The following is a 25,798-nucleotide window of genomic DNA, read 5'->3' on the forward strand; positions in this document are numbered from 1 at the left end:
CGCCATTGTTGACAGCGACTATCTATCACAGGCCTAATAATGCCACTGCCTGCCTATACATCATGTTCCAAAATCTATTACTGCTGCCAGTGCAGCTGTTACTCCCCCTACTGCCACTACCCCAAACAGCCGCACATCTCCTATCCAGATTCCATACTGTACCGTCGCTGCTTCATGTGGCTGTTGATGCCACTACTACCCCTACAAAGACACACATCTTCTGCCTTTTCTGTCAGGTTCCATACCATGCTGCTACTAATGCCGCCACTATGATCCCTACACAGCTGAACATCTCCTGTATAACAGGTTCCATACTGTATTTCTGCTGCTCACCAAAAAAGGAACCAGCCACATAGCATGTGTGTATTAATACAGGCAGGCATCTGCCCACTTTAAGGCATCATGTTGGACCACTTGTTCAAAACAAACAACTGCTTCTTTCAATACTGCAGAAACACAAAGTTTTTATAGATGCTCACCTGTCTATTGTCATACAAGGTGCTCCAAGTCTGACTGACTCACCCAGTCAGCAAAGGGATATATAATTATAGATTTGGTTAATAGACTGGCACACTATATCTGGTGATAAGTAGAGAGCAGGTAAGGTGTATTAAATATAACTTGGTTTATTTTCCCTAATATAATTAACATATGTAAATAAGAAATTATATAGCAAGAAATATATATAGAAAAGGGATAAAAGGCCAAAAGATGGCATAAAAATATATAAAATAAAATAGATGATTAAAAGTAATACACAGTCTCCAAGGGTAAAAGTAGGTTTCACCCAAGAGTTAATAACAATAACAATGAGGGTATTAGCAAGTCAGCTGTCTGGTCACCATTAGGTATGCAAATAAATATCATACGTTGGATATACCAGTATAATGTTATGATTACTATATATCCGTAATGTGGCGGTAATATAATATTCAAGATTGTCCCTCCTAGGGCAAGGCCACTGTTTCTCAACTGTTTCAGCCTAAAAGGCTAGGTCTGCATGACTACATTTGTTGTGTGACATTTTGTCGTACCAATGTCACGTGACAATTTTTATAATGGTAGTCTATCGTGTCGCAGTGCAACATGCAATATGCTGCGACTGCGATGCAACAGTTGCAAAAAATCTATTCGAGATGGATTTTTATGGCGACTGTCGCGTCGCAGTCGCATGTTGCAGTATGACACCATAGACAACCATTATAAAAATTGTCACGCGAAATTGGTGCAACAAAATGTTGCAGTGTAGTTGTGCCCTATCTGTCGCCCGACTTAGTGTCACACAACAAATGTCGTCGTGTAGACCTAGCCTAAGGGTTGAAAATCTCAATTCATCAGCAGTCCAGTTGCCCCTGGGTTAGTTCTCAGCCATTATAGCCTGTGGATGTTAATATTGTCAGTTGATCAGCGGTATTATTATTATTTGGCTTTGCAGAAAGGAATGATCCACTGAATGTATAGTTTTAGTGGTGTGATTTCTATATATACACAGTAAAATAATATTCAAAATGTCTCTGATGGACTTGTGCTACTGTGTATCAGCTGTTTCACCTGTAAATATCTGGTTTTACATTAAATAAATGATGAGGCTTTTATAACACATTCAATGGTTAAAGTCCTATAGCAGGCAGGTATTGTTTATGTCGCTCCTGTGGCGTCCCACACAGAGGCAATACACTGCCTGCTATTACCTTTGAGATGTCCTCTGTGTGCATGGCCGCTCCTCTCCAGTAAGCTGTCCAGTTAGAGTTTGCTGCTCTCTATGTTTCCCGATGCGCTCGCGGCAGGCTCGGTGTCCCACGTGGTTTTATGTTGACTCGGCGTCCCACGTGGTTTTTGTCCGCTAGTTACACATATCGGGAAAGGCTGTTGTATTAGTTTAAGGGTGTGCAACCATATTATTTTATTTTTATATTTTTTCTTCGCTCCACCTAAAAGATTTCAGTTTGTTTTTCAATTGAGTTGTACAGTTTATAGGTCACATTAACGGTGGAAAAAGTTCTGAAATGATTTATCTTTGTCTCATTTTTTTTACAGCACAGAAACCTCACATTTTTACAGGAGTGTGTAGACTTATTATACCCACTGTATATAGAAATCGCACCACTATAACTATATGTCTGCACAGCCAAATAATAATGATACCGCTGATCAACTGACAATCTTAACATCCACAGGCTATAATGGCTGAGAACTAACCCAGGGGCAACTGCACTGCTGATGAACTGAGATTTTCAACCCTTATAGGCTTAAACAGCTGAGAAACAGTGGCCTTGCCCTGAGAGGGACAATCTTGAATATTATATTACCGCCACATTACAGATATATAGTAATCATAATATTATACTGCCTGCTATAGGACTTTAACCATTGAATGTGTTATAAAAGCCGCATTATTTATTTAATGTAAAATCGGATATTTACAGGTGAAACAGCTGATACACAGTAGCACAAGTCCATCAGAGACATTTTGAATATTATTTCACTGTGGATATATAGAAATCACACCACTATAACTAAATAGAGAAAGCTTTGTTGAGAACCAAGGTGAAGGTTGGAGGAGTTGATCAGCAAATGGCAAAGGGAGATGTAAAAAAATGGATATACATACATATTTAAATTAAAGATGTATTAGTTGTAAATTGCTTAAATAAATATATTGTAAATGCAAAAGACTATATATTCCGTAATATTTGTTACCATTGCATGTAAGGCTACTTTAACATCTGCATTTTCCTTTCTTGTATTGAGATCCGACAGAGGATCTCAAAACCGGTGGAAAAAGTTTCAGTTTTGTCCCCATTTATTGTAAAATGGGGGACAAAATTGAAGTGGACGGATCGGAAAGCACCAGAATGCCTTCTGTTCTGTATGCAACCAGCATTTTTTTGTCCAGCATGGGATGTGGAGCAAGACAGATCCAGCATGAAACACAATTTAAGTCAATGGTGCCGAATCCATTTTCTTAGACACAAAAAAAAAATTAGCTGGAGCCTATTGACTTACAATGGTTTTAGTGCCAGATCCGTCTTGGTCACTTTAGAGATAATACAACTGGATCCATTCATGGTTCAACGGATGCAGCCTGTTGTATTATCCTAACTGAAGCAGTTTTGCTGATCTATGACGAATCCAGCAAAAACGCAGATGTGAAAGTAGCCTAATGTATGTTGTTTGGACTGCAGTTTTCCTACAAGTTTTCTTGTTTTAATATGATCCTATAGTTGGCTTTTCTATAATGACATTGCTTTCCATTGTTTTTATACGGTACACAGTGTGAGTTTGTAGCCAAGCTGCATGTTGTTGATAAATGGTACTAATATTGACCCACAGCCAATGTTTTTGTTTAACTGTTCATTTTATAGGCAGGCAAACAAAAGATAAGACAAATGGTAAAATATGTTCTATGTATGTGTAAGTATTATTCCTCAATAGGCTTCAATGTCATTAAAAAAAAATTCTCTATATTTATTGTTTTTACAGCTTTGTAGTCAATGAAATTCTCTTATTTTCCCCTCACTGTCTGGAATGATTTCTGCACTTTAATGACACCAAGTTAACAAAAATATTTTTTCAGAAGTTTTAAGTAAGATACAAAACAACGCTTCCATTTTTACATTTTATTTCAGCACAGTAACATAACATTATCATTTATTTGGTTTGACTATAAAGTAAGTACATCCTGGAGATGATAAAAGGCTTTATGGGTTTTCATATTATTTTTCTCTTCACATACAGTTGGTGTATTTTATTTGACTTTAGTTCTCTTATTTATGGATTCTCCATAGTTCAACTTTATCTGTAGTGTGGTCAAAGAATTTTGCCAGAAAGTGATGGCAATGGCATATTGCTAGGATATATGTCCTGTGTAGGAATAATGTCTGAGCATTTAATAAAATGCTAGTAACCAGCTCTGATGTGTAGATTATTATTAGTATTAGTATTAAAAAGCAGACAGCTCTTGCTATCCAAGGGCTACTCTTATCAAAGAAAGGGGTGGCATGTTGCTAGAATATCAGTCCCCTGTAAGAATAATGTTTGTACAAGTTATAAAATGCCAGTAACCAGCTCTGAGGTGTACTGTATATACATTGAAACTATGCAGAGGTATATGCTTTAAAAATAAATACATAAAAAGAATATAAAAAATGGACTGTTCCTAATATCCTAAGTCAAAGGGCTTCTCCCATGACAAGAAATTATATCATATCACTAGGATTGTTGTATTACAGTATGCAGCATAGCAGGTGGCCAGGAGAGTCACTGTAGAAGTACAACATTTGAGGAAGATGCATTGTTAAAGTAGCTCTGATGCCTCACAGACTCACTTGGTGTCAGTGGCACTCACCATTGAAATTATCAGCCATTTTTTATTTCATTGCTTCATGGCACATAAAACATGAAAAGCAGAAAGATTTTAAAAATGTTTTTAAAGTCCAAGAACGTTCTAACAGAAACAATAATGCAGGTGGAGCAGATTTAATTGTTTAAATATGTTACCTGTTAATGGCTATTTTATGTTGCTGATTTATCACAGTGTACTATATAAGCATTTACTTGGCCAATTCAGTCTCCCAATTCTTTTTAGTCTACAACTTTAGTTTCGAATGCTAATTTTGAACAGTTTTACATGGTATGAGAAATTTGGCAGAAATCTCTAGGCAAGTTGAACAAGGTCTGTCAATAAAGATTGCGAAACTCCCTACCACAAGCCTGTTGGGGCAGCACTATAGAGAAACTCAAGTATGGGTTCATAACCTTATCATATCAGCATTTACAGCTCTGTTTTGTAGACCTACAGCAATCTCATTCTGACTGGAGACTAGTAATGTCTGTGTTTGTTTCTGTAGCCTATCGCAAAAATGTCAGAGCTTGAATTAGAGCAACAAATAGTAATAACATTTCTAGTTAAATTTGGCAAGAAGGTAAATGATCTGGACTGACATTCTGCTGTTTTGCCACAAGATGCCACTGTTTCCTAAGAATAGCTAAAAAGGGCTGCGCTCCTAGATTCATCTGATGTTAAAAAAACCTCTCAGGGGCAGAGTTACAGAGCCTGCAAAGGAAGTGAAGGATCCTCCATCTTAGAGCGAAGCTTAGAATGACTGAGGACCTGTGTGAGAAGAGGATCATCAACATCCAGGTGTGGGAGCATCCTTCTGTGACCAGAGCTGCAGCCAATTGAAGCTAATCGTGTCCAAGACCCTGATCCTGTCTAGAGGAAGGAGGATTGCTGACACGAACACTGATGAGAACTGAGGAGGAAAGCAACATGCACTGCGGTACCGCACGCTTGTTGGAGAAGCCTTTGTTCAGTTCACAGTCAACAGCTGATGCAGAGCAGAACTAGGCTAATTATCCATGCACCTCATTACAGTGTTGGTGCCTAGAATCCTAGAGACTGAGACTAGGCTTGTAGTTCGTTAGTTAGTTAGGGTTTCTGTTTGTGTCAGTCTACAAGGATTGTTAACTGTTCATTACTAGGACTTCACAGTTAAAGTTACAGTTCATACCCGAGAGCTGATAAACTGCACCATAAACTCAAGCCAGGCTGGTGTTTAGTCTGAAGAAACACTAAGGCGGGTGCTACATGACCAGTTATTGGAGGGGGAATACTATAGAGCAGGGATGCTCAACCTGCAGCCCTCCAGCTGTTGCAAAACTACAACTCCTGGTATGCCCTAATAGGTGTAGGCTGTAGTTTTGCAACAGCTGGAGGCCATAGGTTGGGCATACCTGCTATAGAGTATAATAACATTGTAAGCTGTTGTGCTGTACTGCAGGCTAGCCCACACCTCGCACCCAAACAATTGTTCCTGATTTTAGGGTAATAACAGGTAAGGCATGGCTGTTTTATTTGAGCCCGCCAATAGGTAAATTATCTCTCTTACCTCCAGCATCCACCAGAGGACGCCAAACTGTGCAGCACAGGGGTTTCAGCCTTCTGGCTGGGTGTATCTATATTTAATTGTGTGTTACCAGCATTTTTGGTTGTGCTCATTACCACATTTAAGTAAAATACTGTTTTGGCAAAAGAGTTGCTTTCCACGTTCGTGACTTCGCTGTATCCAGAGGAGCCCACCCCGGTACATGGCTTGCAATTGAACCAATGAACTCAAGCAAATGATAGTCAAAAGTTTCCTTTTGAAGAAACAAGATAACAAATTGGGCTGTATCATCACAGGTGATAAAACATTGGACTACCAATATGAAATGAAGCGGCAAAGTGCACAATGGAAGATTGAGAATTCTCCCCAACCACAAAAGTTCCCCTAGTTCAAATTAAAAGTCATAACAATGTTGGTAACTTTATTTGACATTTCGAGGGATTGTTCACCATGAATTTGCACCAACTGGACAAACAGTCAACTAAGTGTACTGTTTAGAAGTGCTGAAAGGGCTGCATGAAAAAAGTAAGACTGAAACCACCAGAATTTTTTGTGAACAACTCGTGGCTCTTGTACAACGTCCAGACACCTGCTCACTTGTCACTCTCTGCTAGTAAACAAATAATTGAGTTGAAACACCCTCCCTATTCACCGGATCTATAAGCCAATGATTTTTTTCTGTTCCCAAAGATTAAGGAATTATTGAAAGAAAGTCATTTTGATGACATTAATGACATCAAAGGTAATAAGACAGCAGTGCTGAAGGGCATTCCACAAAACTTCCAAAAATTGCTTTAAACTGTGGACGAGATGCTTACACCACTGCATAATTTCTCAAGGGGACTAGATTGAAGGCAACCACAGTAAAATTCAACAATGTAGCACTTTTACTGACATCAGTTTGCAAACTTTATTGTCAGACCTTCCATGCACCGCCTCATGTTTGGCATACACGTGCACAAGCATTTTGCTCCCAAAAAAACCTACTCCTACCTATCACGCATAGCCCTTTTTTCTACATAGTATCACCGATGTGTAAAACAAACATTAAATCTAACACTACTTTCACATTAGCGTTTTTATGGGCATCCGTCTTAGATCTGCAAAAACTCTTCCGTTACAATAATACAACCGCATGCATCCATCATGACCGGATCCAGTTGTATCATCTTTAACATAGCCAAGACGGATCCGTCATGAACACCATTAAAAGTCAATTGGGAATGGATCAGTTTTCTATTGTGTCAGAGAAAATTGATCCATCCCCATTGACTTACATTGTGTGTTAGGACTGATCCGTTGTTCCCTTATACCATATCGCAGACAGAAAAACGCTGCTTGCAGGTTAGTTTTGTCCCCATTACAATGAATAGGGACAAAACTGAGGCATTTTCTTCCGCTATTGAGATCCTATGACGGATCTCAATAGCGGAATTGAAAACGCTAATGTGAAAGTAGCCTAAGACGGGGCATGTACTGTAGGTTTACCACAGTTTTCTCTTGATGACAGTCTTATTTAAATTCTTTAAACTATGATGAACAATAGATTGTATCTGGCAGGTGTTCAATGCAGTGAAACTAGTCCTTTTGTACAATTGTGTTTGACTGCAATTGCATATTACGTGTTATGATTGGATACAGTATGATGTTAAATTGTGTAAAAAGGTTGCAGTGCAAGTTCTTGTACATAGCTGGAACCAAACGTGATGTTCAATTAGAAATGAATTGATGGACAATGAACATTCCCATATGGCAGGGCAGAAAGGTTAATTAAAGAAAGAGTTGAAAATACTATTGAGAAGCCAAGAACAGACATTCCATATGTTGCAGCCCTAGGCAAGATATGTAGCCCTGAGCCAACAATATATTATCTAACAGTGACCATGAATCCTTCATAACTCTTTTCTCCACAATGGATTATTAACATATTATTAAATTAATAAGCATTGCATATTGCACTTAAAATGGTGTAAAGATGGAAACTATGAGTTTATGAAAAATAAAAAGTTGATAAGATTGAGGCCTCATGCACACGATCGTTGTGTGCATCCGTGGCCGTTGTGCCGTTTTCCGTTTTTTTTTTCACGGACCCATTGACTTTCAATGGGTCCGTGGAAAAATCGGAAAATGCACCGTTTGGCAGCCGCATCCGTGATCCGTGTTTCCTGGCCGTGAAAAAAATATGACCTGTCCTATTTTTTTCACGGCCAACGGTTCTCGGGCCCATTCAAGTCAATGGGTCTGTGAAAAATCACGGATGCACACAAGGTTGGCATCCGTGTCCGTGATCCGTGTCCGTGATCCGTGTCCGTGATCCGTGTCCGTTTTTTCCTATCGATTCAATGGCAAACTTGACTTAGATTTTTTTTTCATTTTTCATGTCCGTGGATCCTCCAAAAATCAAGGAGGACCTACAGACGAAAAAGCGGTCACGGATCACGGACCTACGGACCCCGTTTTTGCGGACCTTAAAAAAAAACGGTCGTGTGCATGAGGCCTGTAAGAATAAAAAGAGAAGATAACAAGCAACACAAATGAATGTATATAGGAAAATACTGAAAAACCTGTAGATTCCAGCAAAACCATTCTGTTTGCTCATCCAACTAATCAGATACTTTATTTTATAGTCTGTACTTGGTAAACAACTTTAATGTTATTTTAACCGACTGTCATGAGAAATACCGCTGGGGGAGATAAGTTAATCGATCGTAAACAAATCAGAATGGATCTGAATTTTTTTCCAAAATTCAAGGTGGATCCAAATCTGAATTGAGAAAGAGATGGGTTCTAGGAGATCTCTGTGTCCCATGTACATAGTTTTAGGTCTACTAGACCACTTGTGATTTGGAATAAAATTGGTTGACTGTATTGAACTCCAATCGAATTTGAGCGATTCGCTCACCTCTAACTGCTCGTGATTTTGTGCTAATTATTAATTGAGCAGCATGTATATAAAGATCATCACCATGATAAATACACCAGATTCAAGACCTAACTAAAGTCCCCCTTACACGAGCCGGAATAAACGTTCATATGAATGCTCATTCCTTAGAGTTGCCCTTTGTAAAGATGTTGACAATCATCCAATGAAATGAACCAGCAAACACTTGTTCATTGGGTGACGGCATAGTTAATGATTCACCCCAATTTTTTTCTGAACAGCAGATCATCCTGTGTAAACAAGGATCTGTTTAGAATAAAAGGAACCTGTATGAGGAAGAGCACTCACTGAAGCAATCGCTTGTCTCTATACAGTGGGGATGATTGCTATATGTAATGGGAGCTCTTACCTCTGCTCATGATCAGACAATTGTCAAAAATAAGGCAAACCAATAATTGCCTGCACAGTCGATCTGTGTAAAGGACGTTTTAGATTAAATAGCAATTATTTAATGATAAACTCAATTTCTGGTGCCCTGAACGCTCCCTGCAAGTTCAATGTTTAATAAATTCATTTGCATCATGATAAAATTAAGGGGTGTATAATGAACAAGTGTTCATAAGATAAATACAATAAGGTGAGGAAGCAAAGATTCAATAGTAAATATTTAATTGGTGTTTGCTAATACTAGCACATCCCTAACTATTGATGAACAAATGGATACTACCCTAATCAAATAGAAAATTTTCCAAAAAGCTTTGGTTGTCAGCAAATTTTAATCTGAATCTGATTCATTCTGCCTGAATCACTCAAAATGGCAAGTGCCATTTTACAAATAAGACAGAGAAGATGAAGAATGATCCCTTGACCATGGCCGGGGAATCAAGTTTTGGGAAATTCATTCATCCCCAATCAGGGGGACTTTATTGTCTCCAATCCATTTCCATGATTTTTGGTTAAAATCCCATCTACATTTGTAGGACATGGAGAGGGAATCCCAGCACAGATTCTCACCAACCATTAACCTCTACGTCCACCATGATGTAGCTGTACGTCATAGTGACTGAAGGAATGTAGGCTTCGCTGAGCCCATTTCTTACGCGGCTGGTGCTGGCTGTACAATACAGCAGGCACCAGGCCACAATTACAAAGTTTGGCGATGGCACTAAAACCACTCATTTAACCCCTCAGATGTGGTGTTCAATAGAGATTGTGGCATCTGTGGAGTGAGGTAAAGTGAGGCGGCTCCCTCTGCCTTCCGATCAGAGCTTCTGCTGTGAAATTGTGGTGCTCCAATTGGTTACTATGACAGCCTGGGGTCTGTTGAAGCTTCCCATGCCTGTTAAGCTATACATGAAGCACAGCTTAGCATGTTGAGTGACATAATCCCATTCACTATAATAGATCTCTATTATGGTGAATGAGAAAAGGGATGAAAAGATTCCAGGTTCTAGCCTCCCAAGGGGGGCTAATAGATACTGTATTGTGTAAAAAACAAAACAAAAAAAAAAATATTGAAATCGCCCACCTTTCCCAATTTTACATATAAATAATAATAAAAATAAACATAATAGGTATTGTTGCCTCTGAAAATGTCAGAACTATTAATAAAAATATTAAAATATTTTCCAAAGCAGAGTACAACATAACGGGGGGGAAAAAATTACGATTCACAATTTTTTTTATAACAGTGATCAAAAATTTGTATACCGTATATCCCAAAAATGGTACAAATAAAAACTACAGTTTGTACCACAAAAAATAAGCCCTCATTTAGCTTTTTAGATGGAAATATAAAAAAGTGATGGCTGTCAGAAAATGGCGATGCAAAGAAAATGTAAATTTCTTTCAAAGTTTTTTTTTTTTTTAGGAGTAGGGGCTCATGCACACGACCGTCAAATTGCGGTCCACAATGCACAGGCATCAACAGTGGGGCCGACGCATGCGGAACACGGACCCATTCACTTTTTTGCGGTGCGGAGGGACGGACAGAAAACCCACGGAAGCACTCCGTAGTGCCTCCGTTCTGCACCGCATCTCCCGTATTGCGGACCCATTCAAGTGATGATGATGCGGGGTGCATACGGGGTGCACACGGCTGGTATGAGACCTAAAAACTAATAAAAAACTATACAAGTTTGATATCAGTGTAATCGTATTGACCTACAGAATAAGAAACTGGAATGCACAGTGAACGCCATAATATCAAAACCTTGGTGGAATTGTGCATTTTTTTTCTTCAATTTAACCCTACAAATATTTTTTTCCTGTTTTCATGGTAAATTAAATGGTGCCATTAAAAAATTCAACTTATTCCGCAAAACATAAGCCCTCATGCGGCTATATGAATGAAAAATTTAAAAAGTTATAGCAATTGGCAATTGTGTAGGAAAAAACTAAATGCAAAAATGAAAACGGGCCCAGTACTTAATGGGTTAAGTTAAGCTTTGCAGCCAACCTGGTCTGACGCGTTATCTTCCCATACGTAGTTGCATAGTCTGCCTCTATAGTATGTGTGCCATTCAAGCATTTCCATCACTAGAGCTTGCTGCCAGTCTCGGTTTACTTGGCTATGTGGTGATATGCCTGTATACCCATATGACTGCAGCTGCCAGTCACTGTTCTCAGGGGCCTTGTATCATATGCCACTTGGGCTAGTGATTGGTTGCAGCAGTAAAATGGGTATATTGCAGTGATCCAGTGGTTCACTGATAAAGGCTTAATGTTCTAATGCGCTATAATTCATCACTAAAAGGGTTAAAGCCATACTGTAATATGGTTCACTGCTAAAGTCATCAAGTGGTTCATTGCTATAAGTGTCATAACATTTACTGTGCTGTGCTTTCAGTGGCTACAGTGGCTTATCCATGCACTATGTATCTCAAAAGCTTTATATGGGAAGGAAATTGTTAATTGGCAGTCCTTAGTAATAGTTGCTGGCAGGGGCATAACTACAATAGGTGCAGACCATGTGACTGTATGTGGCCCAGGGCAAAAGGGGGTCCAGTTGGGATCATCCCCTCTTCTACTGGGGGTGAAATCTTGGTGAGGACTATATCTTCTAAATTAACAACTTTTAGCAAATGAGGCAGTGGAAAAAATGGCCCAAGGGTCATTGAAAGGGGTGTAGGCAGAAACCCTTCTGTCCTGTGTGGGGGCCTGGTTTGATCCTTGCTATGGGGTCCTTACTTCTCTATGTACACCACTGGTTGATGGGTGGTGGACTGCCTTACTTTCCCGAAGTTTTGAAAAATTCAATTTAGCAGCGTCTCAGAATTTTGAAAAGAAATTAAATTTGCAACGAATCACTTTCCATTGTATGGAGTGGGCACAATGACAGGAAATGGTGATCACCTCCCCCCATAATTTTCCTCTCAGATGCTGCATTCAATGCTGATCTCGGCATTTGTGACTTAAATTTAGCTGCTCAGGGATTAATCAGGGGTTTTAAAAAAAATTATGCTCACCTCATCCCCTTGCTCGCAGAGAGCCTGTCCGCTCCCTTCTTGATTACAGAAAGCCTGCCAAAGGACCTGTGTTGAGCGTGATGAGATCACCACGTGATTATGCTGGGTGCGCATGGTGACATCATCACTAATAACATCACAGCCCGTGTATAGCGTGATCAGGTTGTGACATGAGCACACATGCCGCAGGTTCTTTGGCGGGTTTTCTTCACTCAAGACGGAAGCGGACAACTTCTCCATGAGCCACCATTTTAGGAAAAATTGATTAGTTATCACGAAGCATGAGGAAATTCGGCTTTGTGGCAAATCAAATTTTTCCTGAAATTCAGATCAAACACTACTGATGATAAAGCAGGGGAAAAATTATTCTTCTCCAGGGAGACACCATCCTTGTGTGATTTCATGCTGCCAGGAAAACAACTATGCTAAGAGTTAACTTCTGAGGGAGAACAGAACAGACTTTTTACAGAAGGTTCAAGAGCAATTAAAAGGGATTGCTGGACTAGAAGGACAGTAAAGGTTATGCATGCATATGACTATAGACTTCACTGCACGTGGTTTGGATTATATTGCTTCTAGCGCCCATCATACTACAGAGACAGACTAGCTATCCGATCTAGTACTGCACCCTGCAGGTGGGCATTGCTTAGAGATATATTGCTTGCATCGATAAAGATAGTTAAGGAGGACCATCATAGTAGCTGCATTCATACACAGCATATGGGAAAAGCCTACCCTGTGAGATATCTGAGAACTGTGCCTACTACCGGTGTTTGTACTGTCACTGTACCATCCATCATCTTCAGTAAAGAGACTACTATCTGTTATAATCAAGCCAACATGATTATTGTGTCCCTGCACTCTCTGGCACCTCCTCTGGCCTCCTGCCGGTGGGTGTTCTATGAAGAGAAAAAGAGTTGCACATTTCCATACACTGCACACCTGACCTGAGACAACAATGAAGCAGGTTTAGCCACTGTGAGGACTACAACCACCCTCATTGTCACTGCCATAAATCCTATCCTCTCCATCTCCCCACGCCTCCCCTGGGGGCTGGTATGCTGTAATATAGGCATGTCACTGCTGTAGCCAAAGAAACAGAGACCAGAGGGCAAGACTGAAGGGGACTTGCTGGAATGGCAGGGGAATAAACGGCTGCAGTAATGCAGCTTTTATTGTTTCACACACATTCCCTCCTCAAAAAGTTAGAAAGCTCCTTTAAATGGATCTTCCCATCTCCTAAACAGATGTCATATTGCTAGGCTGGGATAACATCTTTTGTAACCGCCACCAATCCTGAAAACGATGGGACAGCAAAATTGCAGTGCCATTGCCACCCAGTTTTGGAGGAAAGCCCTATTCAAGTTTCAGGAGAGTGAAAGATGTTGGATGCCCATCAATGATAAAGTGATAACGCACTAGCTATTTGCTATCAATTTAGGTGATGGGAATTTTGGTTAACCCCTAATTGACCAAAAAGCTTTTTTTTTTTTTTGTGAATGGCAGTATTGTGGGGGAACAAATAATATACAGCATTATTTAACTTTTATTAATTTTTCAAACATTCAAAAACAAGCAAAACAATTTGTTTTACTGATGCCCTATTTCAGACCCATTATGTTTCAGTTTTCTATTGCTAATATATCGGGGCTTTTTTTGTAGGATGATTTGTAGTTTTAATTGGAACCATTGTAGGGTACATACTAAAGATGAGTGAATTTATTGAGATTCCTTTAAAGGGGCTCAGCATGTATGTTAGTACCTGCATTCTGTGGATTTAATGGAGGCTATTATGGCACAAAAAATTAAAAAAAGTTTCCCATCATGTATGTGGAACCTTCATTCTCTTATAGAGATCGCCTGGATGCCGGCAGATGGGCCCAAATTATTTTGTACAAAATGTATTTGCCAAGAATCCCAAATGTAGCAACAGAATATCTTCTATAACTATGGCATTATTGTACTTTATTTGTGTTTGCAGAGGGCTGTTGCATTGTTTTTTTCTCTTCGTGTTTCTAACCATGGCAATATGCACCTGCGCATTGGGATGTGCTGACTGACCCCCTTTTTCTTGCAGTTGAAATTCCTTTTGTGTCCCATTCATTTAAATTTGATTGGTGTCCAAATCGATTCTACATAAAAAGAAGTTGTTCAAATTGCCATGAAAATGTATATATAACACCCTCTATTCTCCTAGGATTTTGCTTTTTTTTTTTTTTAATAAAAAGACTTAATATATTTTTATCAATTTTTTCCCCTTTTTCTCCACCTCCATAAGCTCTCAAATGCAATGACAGCAATAAAAATAATGTCAGAGTGACACTGACAGGGATAAATGCATGTTTGATAGTGTTAACAAACAGCTTGTTTAAGAAAAACACACTGCACCATGAGGTGTTATGCTTTTTCATAGTAGAATGCTTCCAAAAAGTGTCCCTTATCAGGGAAGGTGGTGTTTAAACACACAGTGTTATTGGGGAAAACACAATAAGTGTTATTTTAATGGGGGGGGGGGGGGTAGCAGTAAAAGGTGGTTCTGGAAAGGGTAGGGCAGTGATGGCTAACCTTGGCACTCCAGCTGTGGTAAAACTACAACTCCCAAGATGCCCCCCTTGCTTGGCTGCTCTCAGAACTCTATAGAAATAAATGGAGCATGCTGGGAGTCGTAGTTTCACCATAGCTGGAGTGCCAAGGTTAGCCATCACTGGGGTAGAGTAATAGTGGCATGTGGCTGCAACAGTAGCAGCACAACATGGAATAGACAAGGCAGTAGATGTGTGTGCAGCTGTTGAGGGGCAGTAGTGGATTGTGTAATGGTAATGATAGTGGCAGAGGGGGATTAGCAGAAGGAAATAGCATCTGCGGTGATGGCAGCAACAGCAGCAGTCATCTCAGAGGAATACTGATGTGGATTTCAGTAGTGGTAGGTTCTGTAGGATCTCTCCCTTAGACACCCCTTTTACACATCTTAACACAAATGGCTCAACCAAATTCGCAGTACTCTTGTCCCAGAAATAGCTGCCAGGGCTGCTTTATAGGCCGCAGATGCTGAGGTACAAGGCTTTTAATATGATGAATCTAATTTCCTATCGATATGGATCCCTACAGTTATGAAGACTTCTCTGAGTGAAACACAGCCACTGTCTTTGCAGTGTCCCAGGGGGTCAGTAGTGTATGCTGGGCTTTGTAGTGCAGAGTAACCCACTAACCTGGGATCCACTGTCGTCTTCAAATCTGGGCAGATACTGGAACAGGCAGGTATTTAATGTTCGTGACGCCAGTGTCAATTAAACGGTGACACGCCGTGTAAGGTAATGTGGAATAACGGAACAACCACGGGATAGCCAACCAAAACTGGAACTTTACTGAATGTCAGTGAGAATCATGCATGGACGCAGTTGGAAGCGCAGTTCCATGGAAGACAGTTGGTTTGCATTTGAATACAGTTGGTTCTTAGAAGTTACAGACTGGCCGGTTATAGCAATGTTCTTTACAGAGTGTTAATCACAGGAGTTGCAGTACAGGCGGCTTGCACTCTATTCCTGACTGGTCCTGAAACATGTGACTTATTCTCCAAGGTCTAATGCCCTATCTCTGGCGTATCCTTGAAGCTGTCTTTATCTAGTACCTCCTCTGTTATCTTGAGTACCTCTTGCTTTATCAGATTGGCCTCTGTTGTATTCTGTGTCCCGGCTGGTTGCTTATGATGTTTCAGCTAAAACGGCTGTTGACTCAGGAGGGGAACCTTTTCCTTGGATCCGGAACCCGGTTACAGGGCCTATACTACCCTCTCCTAGTCGGCAGGCTTCAGGCCTGCTTTACTCTCACAGGCCCATGGCCTGGCCTTGACTCAGACACAGGATCATCTCTGACTCCTTTTCCCACTGTCTGCCTGCTTACTACTTCCTGACTGGGCCTTATATAAACTAGGGTTCCCTAGCTCCCTCTAGTGACTCAGAGCTGGAATGACACCCTAGCCGGCCTGCACATGCACATTTCACAGTAACAGGAAGTACATAGCATTACATTAACAAGATGTTTTATACCAACCTCCCCATAAATACAGGGGGAACGACAGTACCCAAGTGACCCTTCTGTAGTGACGGGGTATTACTCTCCCGTACAGTACATCTTTCCACTGCTAAACAGTTTTTGGAACAAAATGCTATACTTCAAAATTTTCTTGTTTCAGTCATTCATCCAGGACTGGGTGACTAGGAAAACTCTAGTTTGTGGGAAGTAGAAAGTTTTTCACTTTACGGTCATTCCACACATTATTGTCCCTTTCTACAGCATCTTTAACCATCTTTAATAAATCATGTAAATAGTCTTTGCACAAGACAACGCATTAGAACTGCAAGATAATTTCCCTTCATTAGGTACAGCACCTGCTGAGCTTAGGTTTCCCATTCAGACCAAAGCCCGGCTGAGTTCTGCTTACGCTTCTAACATAAGACAGAGCTGGATCTGTTCAGGATTGAGAAGCTGCAGAGACAGAGGTAAACTTATTCTTAAAGATGAAACATTCCCTGGTTTCGTTTTGCAGAGAATGAAATCTGTCTGATGAATAGGTAGTGCAGGTACCAGAAGCAAAGTTCTCTGGTAAAGACTGCTGGCATTTCCTGCAGTATCTGGATTTCCTAGACTTTTTGGGGAAATGTTTAATTTGTGAAATTCGTAACAAAACCATTTAGTTACAAATTGATTTGCTCTTCCTTAATACATACGTCTTTTTGATTGGTTTGTTTGGTCCTTGCAAATACAAAGCATGTCTCCTCTGTTTCAGTTTGGTATTTGCTGCTGTGGTAAGTGGGGTTCTCCGAGATCAGGAACCCCTGTTGAAATGTCAAGTAGTTTCCATAATTTAGAAAAAAGTCTCACCTGTCAACTGGCGCTCTCAGTTATAGCTGATCCCAGTCGTTAGAACAGGAGTTTGAGTGTCATTAGAGACCTAAACACCTGTTCAACCTGGCAAGGGAGTCATATACAGGGCTTTTAAAACACATTGATTTATCTGAATAGCTGACATGAGATACTACTGTACATTTCTCCTGCCGTGCCGGATGCATTGTAAATGCTGGACTGTCTTCAGTTCAGTGGACTTTGCTTTTTCATGCAATCTCTGTGAAACCACATAATTTTGGAAAATCATGGCCAAAGCTGCCCTGTGCCTACAATGCTGACGTAGCATCTGTATCTAAACTTAAAGAGACAATCTTCATGCTTACAACAGACATACATCATTTGCTTACTTTTGTATGCTATCCAACAGAAAAATAGCAATTAATTATAGCCATTTTCCTATTAAATCTGCAATTCTGCATTGCTAACATTTGAACCATATTACAATAACATGTCCTAGATAAATTTCTTAGTGCAGCACTGCATTGCAGGAAAAGGGGTGCCAAGCAGCCACATTTATGCCAGACAAAAAGGCCTTCTCTGAGAAAATTTGCATTTTACATTCACAGTGCAATAACTGTAAAACATCTGTTGATAGAGCAGGGAGCAAGAGACTAAAGCATCATCTCTGATGAAGCAATTGAGTTTCCTCGCTGAACATTCTGTTGATGTTTGCATTGCTAAGTAAAGCAAGTTCACAGCTTTTATCACTATAATTAAAAGCAATGAGTTTCTGTAAGTATTTTTACCTCTTTTTCAAAGAATTGCTAATAGAAATTGCAATAAGTAGAGGTGAGCGAAGTTTTCAAAAATTCAATTCAGACACTTCACCGAATTTTCCCCAAAATTTGATTCAATGTGAATTAATTTGTGATGAAGCGCGTTACAAATCTGCTTTTTCCTGGCTGCAGGGAGTCTGTACATCGTTGTACATTACTGTGCATTAGAAACATGCATAACTAGTCCGCTATGGTAGTGAAACAGTTACTGTGCATCAGTATGACAGGCATCACTCTTAGGCCCCTTGCAGACGAGCGTTCCTCCCACAGCGAGTCCGAATCGCCACACCCCGCCTGACCTCCCAGCACTGGGGAGTCACATAGCATTATATTGATTTATGATGCTATGTAACCTTACAGTTCTGGAATGTATTGGATAACACTGGCAGCATCATGCCAGTGTTATCCAATACATTCAAGAACTGTAAGGGTTACATAGCATCATAAATCAATATAATGCTATGTGACCCCCATCAGTGCTGGGAGGTCAGGCAGGGAGCTGCATTGTGGTCTCACTGCGGGAGGAACACTCGTCTGCAGGGGGCCTTAGAATCAGTTCACACTCATTTAGTCGGCTTATTTGACCAAAACTGACCAAATAACTGAAGTGTTAGCACCAGGTTTAAAGGATTTAACTGTGCAGTGGCCCAAGATTGTACTATAGAGCGAAAGAGTGCATTCCTTTTACCCCGTCTGCTGATCCACATAGATTTCTACAGGACCTGTTCTGTTACATGCTGACACAAGAAGTGTCCCCATGACAGAGTGGAGAGGGTGTCACCAGTAAGCTTACTGGTGTCACCAGTAAGTGTGTTGATGTCAACTTTTTTTATCTGCCACAAGAACAACACCAAAAAATACGAATCCTGTCTTTTTCATTGTGACGAAACCAACCTCGCCACGGTGTTTTGGAGGGGGCTGGTTGCCAGCCTCCTGCCTCGGGATTATGGCCCATACTAACTTTAAAGACTTCCTCCGTGCCCTTAATTCCCTTGAGTGGCAGGAGGAATTCCACCTTGTGTCCTTAGACGTGGAGAGCTTATATACCAGAATTCCACATGACGCAGGACTTAGAGCCATAGCGACGGTCCTCAGTAGCTCCAATAAGGGCAACACCTTCTCACAGTTTATTCAGGAGTCCCTTGACCTGATATTATCCAACAACGTCTTCCAATTTGGAAGTCAGTGGTACCGCCAGATACTAGGTACGGCGATGGGCACTCCGGTGCCGTGTACCTTCGCCAACCTGTATCTGGCGGTATTCGAAGAGACCTACGTCTTCTCTATACAGAACCCCTTTCTTAGATACATCCACCTTTACCTGCGGTACGTGGACGATGTGTTCCTGGTCTGATCGGGCAGCGAAATTCAGTGTGTACAGTTTGTGGAATATATCAATGATATTAACCAGATGAATATGAAATTTACCCTCAACTTCAGAGGTGATAGTCTGGAATTTCTAGACGTCAAGGTCTCCGTGGTGGATGGTATCATACAGACAACAGGTTTCCGTAAGCCCACAGCCACCAATTCGCTGCTCCACCAGACCAGTTTCCATCCCCCTGCAGTTAAGGATGCTGTCCCGTACGGGCAGTTTATACGCCTCCGCAGGATAAATAGTACAGAGAAGGACTACTTCAGGCAGGCCCACCAACTCAGAGATAGGCTGCTTGAGAGAGGGTATTCCAAGAGAGACGTCACCGATGCGATGTACCGAGCGGCCCTCCGCCCCAGACATAGCCTACTTAGTGACCAGATCCACAAGGACAATGAAGATAGGTTCACTTTTATCTTCAAGTTTAGTCCAGCGGCAGACATTGTCAAACGAGCAGTACTTAATAACTGGGACCTACTGAAGGGTGACCCTAGCATGGGAGACATAGCCTCCCAACGACCACTAGTTGCCTTTAGAAAATGTCACACCTTGAGAGATAGGCTAGTCCACAGTACATTAGGACGGTCCCGACAGCCTAACTGGCTTCAAAGTAGGAGACCTCAAGGCAATTTTAAGTGTGGGATGTGTTCTTTCTGCCCCTACAACTCACAGGGGAAATCCCTGTCTCTGGGAGGCATCACACATAGAGTGAATGACTTTATCACATGTCGCACCACCCATGTCGTTTACGTCATATCATGTACCTGTGGCAGGTTTTACATCGGTAAAACCATCAGGCCCCTATTTGAGCGTATACGGGAACACCTCGGCTCCATCAGGACAGGACATGGTTCTCCGCGCCTTGTTGACCACGTACGCTCAACCCACAAAGGTGATCCATCGAGCCTCTCCTTTGCTGGGATAGAGGCGGTGGGCCCCATCCCTAGGGGTGGGGACCGCCACCGCCTTCTGTTGCAGCGGGAGGCTCGATGGATCATCAAAACGGGAGCCATGGGACCACACGGTCTAAATGACAAAAACGACATGGCTGTCTTCCTTTGAAAACAATTTTTTATTTTTTTTATTTTTCACACAGGTTAGGCAGCAATATGTTTTACCGTTTGTAAAGAATCTGCATATATACTACAACCTGATTATTAGCTTTTCCAGGCGTTTATTTCTAATCTCTCTTATTTTGTCCTCTTTGTGGAATTAGTTCCCAAACAACAGCTTAAGTGTGTGTCTCCCCTACTGCTGCACTCTTTGTTCTCTCTTCTATGCTAGGGTAATTTATCCCCTCCTTTTGACATTAGGGTATGCCATAAAGTATCATGCTGCAATAATTTGCAGCCAGTTTGTATAACATTGTATTGATCCCCTTCTGTTTGTTTCATAGTGCGCACCTGGGGAGCGTCCATGGTCGTCATGGTGATGACCTGGGTCAGCCCTTAAAAAGCACGTCCGTGCGCCGGCACATGAGCAGCGGTCCGAGGAAGCGCGACTTGCGCGAAACGGCCGTCACCGTCTGACACACCTGGACCTGTCCGCTCCCCAGCCAGTGCACACAAGTCTACTTTGCTGTACCGCAAATAAAGCATCCAATCGACCCTGGTGAGTGCCGCGTGTCTATTATCTACAATTCCGGTCCTAACTTTAAAGAAGACAGGCCGGCCGCACAGCTTAAATCTGTCTTTAGAATTGTATTTTGTTATGTGAGGGTACCCAGATGGCTAGTTTAATTGTATTTGTGTGGTCTGAGTGCCATTCGCCTAATGATATGCACTCAGACTTGAGCTATCTGGGAATATGTTAAATGTCTGTGGTTGCTGGGAGGGTGTGTGTTAAATGGTGATTTCTGTCCTGTTGTCCCCACATGTGTATTGGCGATCTCCCCTTTGTCCTGAGAGATAATTGGATTATCCCTCGGTTGTCTCCGGGGCAGAGAGGAGGAAACCATGATGCATTGTGGGGATGTGTTGTATCTGTTCGGTGTGTCGCAGTCTCCATTCTGGTCCCCTGGGGGCGTGTCCACCAGATGGGGACCTGCATAAATACAGGCGGGTAGCCCTCAATAAAGTGTTCCTGTTTTATCCTTCATCATGTTGAGACTGGTGTTTGGATAACTGATCAAAACTGGGGGATTGCTATACGCTGACGATTTGCTATACTCCCCTGGCATAACTACTAGCTCTTGTAAGAGCTGTTCCTGCTCTCTGGCTGTAGGAGAGGTTCACCCACTGGAGCCTGGTGCCTTGTCGTAGGTCCAGCGTGGGTGGAGGACGGTGAGACCCCAACCAAGCTGCGGCGGTTCGTGGGGTCTGCAGGGCGTACGGTGTCAAGTGGAGTGCTTGGAGTCCTCGGAAAGCACTAGGAGCATCTATCGACGGAGGTACCCGGTCGGGGTGCTAGGTGTTCCGTTACATTGGTGGCAAGCAGTGGGATGGCGTCCTAGTGTGAGGAGAAGCAGCTCGGAGACACCGTTCGTGGAGTATATTGAGGGCAACGCTAGTATCCGTACAGCGCCCCTGGCTACAGCAGGATGGAATCGGCTAGTCTTCGAACAGCGTTCCACTACGAGAAGGATGATGACCCGGACTGGAGGGATGCAGTCCGGAAAGGCGTCTGGCACGAGGCCCTGGAAGATGTACAGCGTCGGCGGGGCGAGTGTCTCCACAGTGAGGAGCAGCAGTTGCGGATGCGAGTGGCCCTGCGAATACCCCTTCTGGGAGAGGAGCCCCTGAATGAGTGGGTGACAGAACTGGAGAGCCTGGTATGGAAGGAGCTTTGGCTAGATGACGCCTACCAGGCACTCTGGTGGTATGTGATTCGGCACTCTCCCTGGATGGCTGAGCACGACAGACCCGAGGGTAAGGATTATGATGGCCCTGGCCTGTTGTTTGAGGCCTTCGCAGAACCGGAGTTCGGAGATGCTGGAGGGTCCCGGTTCTGGGATATCTATGACTACAGAGAGGCTATGCATGATTGGGCTACAGCGAGAGAGGTGAGACAAGACCTGGCATCTCTAGTGACAAAGGAGTAGGAGCTGGAGCAGGACTACCAATACTTCTTCAGCTCAATTCAGTCCCAATATACACTGCCAGAGAGCTGGGTGGCAGTCCCAGACCTACAACCCTACAGCTGGGAAGACCCGACTGAAGTATCCCCTGCTTCAGTACCAGCTACAGAGGTAGGGGTCCTCATAGACTGGTCCTGTGAGGAACCACAACAGGCAGGTGGAGACGGGACCGAGGGCTCTCCACCGGGATGCTGGGATGCTGGCCCAGATCCTCAGCAGCAGCCGGAGTTGCCAGGTGTGGACACAGGTGATCCTGACTCGCAAATGTTGAGGGACCTCACAGACTGGTCCTGGGAGGACCCACAGATGGCAGGTGGAGATGGTACCGAGGTCTCTCTACTGGCCCTACAGGGATGCTGGGCCGCCTACCCAGATCTCCAGCGGCAGTGCATATCACAGGGAGAGGAGACAACCGGTCTCTCTCCCCAGCGGCAACCTAAGTTCCAGGTGGAGGAGATGCGGGGTCCCTCTGCCTTACAGCAACCAGAGTCCTGGGGAGGAGAGGCAACCGGCCTCACCTTCCACCAGCAGCCGGAGATACCGGGAAAAGGGGAACACAAGCCCCTCTGCATGGGCGCAGATGAGACCGCGGGCTCGGTGCCAGTCCTACAGGGATGCTGGACAGTCGGTCCAGATCCCCATCCATCTCCGCAGGGTTACCAGGAGGAGGAGGTAAGCGAGCCCTCCCCTTCCCAGCTACTTCCCAACAGAGTTCTGGGGGCAGGGGATGAGCCTGCGCTACCCACTGATTTCTTCCCAGCGGAAGAGCTGGCATCAGGGCAGAGCGCAGTCGGCCTCTGCCCTCCTCTATCCTCTTCTCCAGAGCCGGACATCCCACAGGCTACCCCAGCGGAAGTGCTGGCATCTGGGCAGAGTGCAGTCGGCCTCTGCCCTCCCCTATCCTCTTCTCCAGAGCCGGACTCCCCACCGGCTACCCCAGCGGAAGAGCTGGCATCTGGGCAGAGCGCAGTCGGCCTCTGCCCCCCCTACCCTCTTCTTCAGAGCCGGACTTTCCACAGGCTACCCCCGCGGAAGAGCTGGCATCTGGGCAGAGCGCAGTCGGCCTCTGCCCACCAAATACCTACAGCTCCAAGCTGGAGAACCACAAGGCAGCAAGGAGTCGCAGATGCCCACTCAACAGCTGGGGACATACAGAACAGAGCCAGGCCCCAAAATTCAACAGGTCCAGTATGGGGTTGTGGTTAGACTGCCAGACTAACTCAGGTACTGACCGTGAGGTCAGGTATCTGGTTAGTCTTCCCTGGAAGGGGGAGATGTGTGACGAAACCTACCTCGCCACTGTGTTTTGGAGGGGGCTGGTTGCCAGCCTCCTGCCTCAGGATTATGGCCCATACTAACTTTAAAGAAGACAGGCCGGCCGCACAGCTTAAATCTATCTTTGGAATTGTATTTTGTTATGTGAGGGTACCCAGATGGCTAGTTTAATTGTATTTGTGTGGTCTGAGTGCCATTCGCCTAATGATATGCACTCAGACTTGAGCTATCTGGGAATATGTTAAATGTCTGTGGTTGCTGGGAGGGTGTGACATTGTGTGTTAAATGGTGATTTCTGTCCTGTTGTCCCCACATGTGTATTGGCGATCTCCCCTTTGTCCTGAGAGATAATTGGATTATCCCTCGGTTGTCTCTGGGGCAGAGAGGAGGAAACCATGATGCATTGTGGGGATGTGTTGTATCTGTTCGGTGTGTCGCAGTCTCCATTCTGGTCCCCTGGGGGAGTGTCCACCAGATGGGGACCTGCATAAATACGGGCGGGTAGCCCTCAATAAAGTGTTCCTGTTTTATCCTTCATCATGTTGAGACTGGTGTTTGGATAACTGATCAAAACTGGGGGATTGCTATACGCTGACGATTTGCTATACTCCCCTGGCATAACTACTAGCTCTTGTAAGAGCTGTTCCTGCTCTCTGGCTGTAGGAGAGGTTCACCCACTGGAGCCTGGAGCCTTGTCGTAGGTCCAGCGTGGGTGGAGGACGGTGAGACCCCAACCAAGCTGCGGCGGTTCGTGGGGTCTGCAGGGCGTACGGTGTCAAGTGGAGTGCTTGGAGTCCTCGGAAAGCACTAGGAGCATCTATCGACGGAGGTACCCGGTCGGGGTGCTAGGAGATCCGTTACATTCATTTTTTCATCCTTCTGACAGATCAGAAGAAGGGTAAAATAAATGGTGATGTCAAAAAGACCAAACAGGGACACTAGTGGCCCTATCACAGAGTGGTGAGGATGGCAATAGCATGAGGAGTCAACATGTTGGCCCTGTCACAGATTTGGGAGAGTGGCAACTGCATGAGAGTAAACATAGTGGCCCATTGAAAGAGTGGGGAGGGTGGCAACCACATGAGGACTCAACATAGTGGCCCAGTCACAGAGTGGGAAGGGTGGCAGCAGCATGAGGAGTCAACATAGTGCCCCATCACAGAGTAGGGAGGTTGGGGCAACAGCAGTGGCAGTAAGAACACAAGATAGTGGCAGCAGGAGAAGATGGCAGCAGAGGCAGCAGGTATGTGGCATCAGGCATATGGCAGCATCAGAATGATGGGCGAAGAAGGTGGCCAGAAGAAACGGGTCTTTTTTTTTGTTTTGAGAAAGAGAAAAATCCGGCTCTCTCCAGATGAAGTAAATAAACTTTATTCCAGCGAAGTAAAATCCGTACAGGTGTACATGAAACAATCTATGCGTTTCAGACCTCTAAGAGATATGGGTCCTTCCTCATGACAAACATTTTTGTTTTGGTGTGGCACCCAGAATGATCTAGTGTGATGAATTAGGCACTGGCGTGTGGAAATCCTGGCTGATTCATCCTTAAGGATGACCCAAATGTTAGTCTCTCAACATTTTGTGTGGAAAGGCGAGTTCTCTTTGGGGTAACTATGCCCCTTGCCGCCCTAAACACCTGCTCTGATGCCACACTACTGGCTTTGCAGAAAAGCTTGTCCAGGGCAAACTCGGCCAGTTGCAGTCACAAATCAAGTTTGGCTACCCAGTAGTCCCCGGGATCTTGGATGTGGGGTGGCAGGGTGCAGTCCAAGTATTCCACCACCTGCTGGTTCAGGTTCTGCTCCATGTCCTGCTGCTGCTGGTGCTAGGTGGTTTCTTCACTAGGTGTGTAAAGAAAAGTGCTGGGGCTGCACCTGCCTCCCACCCCCCTCCAGCAGTCATGCCAGTGAAGTGTGAGCACAGAGGGCCTTCCTGGTCAGACCTTCGTGGGGATGGGCGATGATGTACATTCAAAAGAGTGTTTCTACAGGGAGGAACAAAAATACCAAACTTCAAAAAAGCTAAAGCCAACTAAGAGAGGCCATAGGCGAAACTAACTGGGACAAAGTCCTCAAAAATAAAAATACAGCCATAAAATGGGATATCTTTAAAAACATCCTAAAATCTCATTGTGAGAGGTACATACCGTATGGTA

This window comes from Bufo gargarizans, chromosome 1, assembly GCF_014858855.1.
Source record: "Bufo gargarizans isolate SCDJY-AF-19 chromosome 1, ASM1485885v1, whole genome shotgun sequence".
Taxonomy (NCBI): Eukaryota; Metazoa; Chordata; class Amphibia; order Anura; family Bufonidae; genus Bufo; species Bufo gargarizans.